Here is a 6,000-nt window from a genome sequence, read left to right as displayed (position 1 = left end):
TCAATTAGAGCATTTTAGTAATGATCAGTGTTCTTTGTCAAAAGTGACATTCTCATCATCCACTGATTCACTTTGTCACAAAATGCAGTTCTCAGCTCAGAAAGCTTGTTTCTGACATTCTAACAGCTCAATTAGAGCATTTTAGTAACGATCAGTGTTCTTTTTCAAAACTGACATTCTCATCATCCACTGATTCACTTTGTCACAAAATGCAGTTCTCAGCTCAGAAAGCTTGTTTCTGACATTCTAACAGCTCAATTAGAGCATTTTAGTAATGATCAGTGTTCTTTGTCAAAAGTGACATTCTCATCATCCACTGATTCACTTTGTCACAAAATGCAGTTCTCAGCTCAGAAAGCTTGTTTCTGACATTCTAACAGCTCAATTAGAGCATTTTAGTAATGATCAGTGTTCTTTGTCAAAAGTGACATTCTCATCATCCACTGATTCACTTTGTCACAAAATGCAGTTCTCAGCTCAGAAAGCTTGTTTCTGACATTCTAACAGCTCAATTAGAGCATTTTAGTAATGAACAGTGTTCTTTGTCAAAACTGACATTCTCATCATCCACTGATGAACTATGTCACAAAATGCAGTTCTCAGCTCAGAAAGCTTGTTTCTGACATTCTAACAGCTCAATTAGAGCATTTTAGTAATGAACAGTGTTCTTTGTCAAAACTGACATTCTCATCATCCACTGATGAACTATGTCACAAAATGCAGTTCTCAGCTCAGAAAGCTTGTTTCTGACATTCTAACAGCTCAATTAGTGCATTTTAGTAATGAACAGTGTTCTTTGTCAAAACTGACATTCTCATCATCCACTGATGAACTATGTCACAAAATGCAGTTCTCAGCTCAGAAAGCTTGTTTCTGACATTCTAACAGCTCAATTAGAGCATTTTAGTAATGAACAGTGTTCTTTGTCAAAACTGACATTCTCATCATCCACTGATTCACTTTGTCACAAAATGCAGTTTTCAGCTCAGAAAGCTTGTTTCTGACATTCTAACAGCTCAATTAGAGCATTTTAGTAATGAACAGTGTTCTTTGTCAAAACTGACATTCTCATCATCCACTGATGAACTATGTCACAAAATGCAGTTCTCAGCTCAGAAAGCTTGTTTCTGACATTCTAACAGCTCAATTGGAGCATTTTAGTAATGATCAGTGTTCTTTGTCAAAACTGACATTCTCATCATACACTGATGCTTTTTGTCACATAATGCAGTTTTCAGCTCAGAAAGCTTGTTTCTGATATTTTAACAGCTCAATTAGAGCATTTTAGTAATGAACAGTGTTCTTTGTCAAAACTGACATTCTCATCATCCACTGATGCACTTTGTCACAAAATGCAGTTTTATGCTCAGAAAGCTTGTTTCTGACATTCTAACAGCTCAATTAGAGCATTTTAGTAATGATCAGTGTTCTTTGTCAAAAGTGACATTCTCATCATCCACTGATTCACTTTGTCACAAAATGCAGTTCTCAGCTCAGAAAGCTTGTTTCTGACATTCTAACAGCTCAATTAGAGCATTTTAGTAATGAACAGTGTTCTTTGTCAAAACTGACATTCTCATCATCCACTGATGAACTATGTCACAAAATGCAGTTCTCAGCTCAGAAAGCTTGTTTCTGACATTCTAACAGCTCAATTAGAGCATTTTAGTAATGAACAGTGTTCTTTGTCAAAACTGACATTCTCATCATCCACTGATGAACTATGTCACAAAATGCAGTTCTCAGCTCAGAAAGCTTGTTTCTGACATTCTAACAGCTCAATTGGAGCATTTTAGTGATGAACAGTGTTCTTTGTCAAAACTGACATTCTCATCATCCACTGATGCTTTTTGTCACAAAATGCAGTTTTCAGCTCAGAAAGCTTGTTTCTGACATTCTAACAGCTCAATTAGAGCATTTTAGTAATGAACAGTGTTCTTTGTCAAAACTGACATTCTCATCATCCACTGATGAACTATGTCACAAAATGCAGTTCTCAGCTCAGAAAGCTTGTTTCTGACATTCTAACAGCTCAATTAGAGCATTTTAGTAACGATCAGTGTTCTTTGTCAAAACTGACATTCTCATCATCCACTGATTCACTTTGTCACAAAATGCAGTTCTCAGCTCAGAAAGCTTGTTTCTGACATTCTAACAGCTCAATTAGAGCATTTTAGTAATGATCAGTGTTCTTTGTCAAAAGTGACATTCTCATCATCCACTGATTCACTTTGTCACAAAATGCAGTTCTCAGCTCAGAAAGCTTGTTTCTGACATTCTAACAGCTCAATTAGAGCATTTTAGTAATGAACAGTGTTCTTTGTCAAAACTGACATTCTCATCATCCACTGATGAACTATGTCACAAAATGCAGTTCTCAGCTCAGAAAGCTTGTTTCTGACATTCTAACAGCTCAATTAGAGCATTTTAGTAATGAACAGTGTTCTTTGTCAAAACTGACATTCTCATCATCCACTGATGAACTATGTCACAAAATGCAGTTCTCAGCTCAGAAAGCTTGTTTCTGACATTCTAACAGCTCAATTGGAGCATTTTAGTGATGAACAGTGTTCTTTGTCAAAACTGACATTCTCATCATCCACTGATGCTTTTTGTCACAAAATGCAGTTTTCAGCTCAGAAAGCTTGTTTCTGACATTCTAACAGCTCAATTGGAGCATTTCAGTAATGAACAGTGTTCTTTGTCAAAACTGACATTCTCATCATCCACTGATTCACTTTGTCACAAAATGCAGTTCTCAGCTCAGAAAGCTTGTTTCTGACATTCTAACAGCTCAATTAGAGCATTTTAGTAATGATCAGTGTTCTTTGTCAAAAGTGACATTCTCATCATCCACTGATTCACTTTGTCACAAAATGCAGTTCTCAGCTCAGAAAGCTTGTTTCTGACATTCTAACAGCTCAATTAGAGCATTTTAGTAACGATCAGTGTTCTTTTTCAAAACTGACATTCTCATCATCCACTGATTCACTTTGTCACAAAATGCAGTTCTCAGCTCAGAAAGCTTGTTTCTGACATTCTAACAGCTCAATTAGAGCATTTTAGTAATGATCAGTGTTCTTTGTCAAAAGTGACATTCTCATCATCCACTGATTCACTTTGTCACAAAATGCAGTTCTCAGCTCAGAAAGCTTGTTTCTGACATTCTAACAGCTCAATTAGAGCATTTTAGTAATGATCAGTGTTCTTTGTCAAAAGTGACATTCTCATCATCCACTGATTCACTTTGTCACAAAATGCAGTTCTCAGCTCAGAAAGCTTGTTTCTGACATTCTAACAGCTCAATTAGAGCATTTTAGTAATGAACAGTGTTCTTTGTCAAAACTGACATTCTCATCATCCACTGATGAACTATGTCACAAAATGCAGTTCTCAGCTCAGAAAGCTTGTTTCTGACATTCTAACAGCTCAATTAGAGCATTTTAGTAATGAACAGTGTTCTTTGTCAAAACTGACATTCTCATCATCCACTGATTCACTTTGTCACAAAATGCAGTTTTCAGCTCAGAAAGCTTGTTTCTGACATTCTAACAGCTCAATTAGAGCATTTTAGTAATGAACAGTGTTCTTTGTCAAAACTGACATTCTCATCATCCACTGATGAACTATGTCACAAAATGCAGTTCTCAGCTCAGAAAGCTTGTTTCTGACATTCTAACAGCTCAATTAGAGCATTTTAGTAATGAACAGTGTTCTTTGTCAAAACTGACATTCTCATCATCCACTGATTCACTTTGTCACAAAATGCAGTTTTCAGCTCAGAAAGCTTGTTTCTGACATTCTAACAGCTCAATTAGAGCATTTTAGTAATGAACAGTGTTCTTTGTCAAAACTGACATTCTCATCATCCACTGATGAACTATGTCACAAAATGCAGTTCTCAGCTCAGAAAGCTTGTTTCTGACATTCTAACAGCTCAATTAGAGCATTTTAGTAATGAACAGTGTTCTTTGTCAAAACTGACATTCTCATCATCCACTGATGAACTATGTCACAAAATGCAGTTCTCAGCTCAGAAAGCTTGTTTCTGACATTCTAACAGCTCAATTGGAGCATTTTAGTGATGAACAGTGTTCTTTGTCAAAACTGACATTCTCATCATCCACTGATGCTTTTTGTCACAAAATGCAGTTTTCAGCTCAGAAAGCTTGTTTCTGACATTCTAACAGCTCAATTAGAGCATTTTAGTAATGAACAGTGTTCTTTGTCAAAACTGACATTCTCATCATCCACTGATGAACTATGTCACAAAATGCAGTTCTCAGCTCAGAAAGCTTGTTTCTGACATTCTAACAGCTCAATTAGAGCATTTTAGTAACGATCAGTGTTCTTTGTCAAAACTGACATTCTCATCATCCACTGATTCACTTTGTCACAAAATGCAGTTCTCAGCTCAGAAAGCTTGTTTCTGACATTCTAACAGCTCAATTAGAGCATTTTAGTAATGATCAGTGTTCTTTGTCAAAAGTGACATTCTCATCATCCACTGATTCACTTTGTCACAAAATGCAGTTCTCAGCTCAGAAAGCTTGTTTCTGACATTCTAACAGCTCAATTAGAGCATTTTAGTAATGAACAGTGTTCTTTGTCAAAACTGACATTCTCATCATCCACTGATGAACTATGTCACAAAATGCAGTTCTCAGCTCAGAAAGCTTGTTTCTGACATTCTAACAGCTCAATTAGAGCATTTTAGTAATGAACAGTGTTCTTTGTCAAAACTGACATTCTCATCATCCACTGATGAACTATGTCACAAAATGCAGTTCTCAGCTCAGAAAGCTTGTTTCTGACATTCTAACAGCTCAATTGGAGCATTTTAGTGATGAACAGTGTTCTTTGTCAAAACTGACATTCTCATCATCCACTGATGCTTTTTGTCACAAAATGCAGTTTTCAGCTCAGAAAGCTTGTTTCTGACATTCTAACAGCTCAATTGGAGCATTTCAGTAATGAACAGTGTTCTTTGTCAAAACTGACATTCTCATCATCCACTGATTCACTTTGTCACAAAATGCAGTTCTCAGCTCAGAAAGCTTGTTTCTGACATTCTAACAGCTCAATTAGAGCATTTTAGTAATGATCAGTGTTCTTTGTCAAAAGTGACATTCTCATCATCCACTGATTCACTTTGTCACAAAATGCAGTTCTCAGCTCAGAAAGCTTGTTTCTGACATTCTAACAGCTCAATTAGAGCATTTTAGTAACGATCAGTGTTCTTTTTCAAAACTGACATTCTCATCATCCACTGATTCACTTTGTCACAAAATGCAGTTCTCAGCTCAGAAAGCTTGTTTCTGACATTCTAACAGCTCAATTAGAGCATTTTAGTAATGATCAGTGTTCTTTGTCAAAAGTGACATTCTCATCATCCACTGATTCACTTTGTCACAAAATGCAGTTCTCAGCTCAGAAAGCTTGTTTCTGACATTCTAACAGCTCAATTAGAGCATTTTAGTAATGATCAGTGTTCTTTGTCAAAAGTGACATTCTCATCATCCACTGATTCACTTTGTCACAAAATGCAGTTCTCAGCTCAGAAAGCTTGTTTCTGACATTCTAACAGCTCAATTAGAGCATTTTAGTAATGAACAGTGTTCTTTGTCAAAACTGACATTCTCATCATCCACTGATGAACTATGTCACAAAATGCAGTTCTCAGCTCAGAAAGCTTGTTTCTGACATTCTAACAGCTCAATTAGAGCATTTTAGTAATGAACAGTGTTCTTTGTCAAAACTGACATTCTCATCATCCACTGATTCACTTTGTCACAAAATGCAGTTTTCAGCTCAGAAAGCTTGTTTCTGACATTCTAACAGCTCAATTAGAGCATTTTAGTAATGAACAGTGTTCTTTGTCAAAACTGACATTCTCATCATCCACTGATGAACTATGTCACAAAATGCAGTTCTCAGCTCAGAAAGCTTGTTTCTGACATTCTAACAGCTCAATTAGAGCATTTTAGTAATGAACAGTGT

The sequence above is a fragment of the Barbatula barbatula genome (genome assembly GCF_947034865.1).
Source record: "Barbatula barbatula genome assembly, chromosome: 23".
NCBI lineage: Eukaryota > Metazoa > Chordata > Actinopteri > Cypriniformes > Nemacheilidae > Barbatula > Barbatula barbatula.
The sequence above is the reverse complement of the archived record's forward strand: the minus strand, read 5'-3'. Positions refer to the sequence as shown.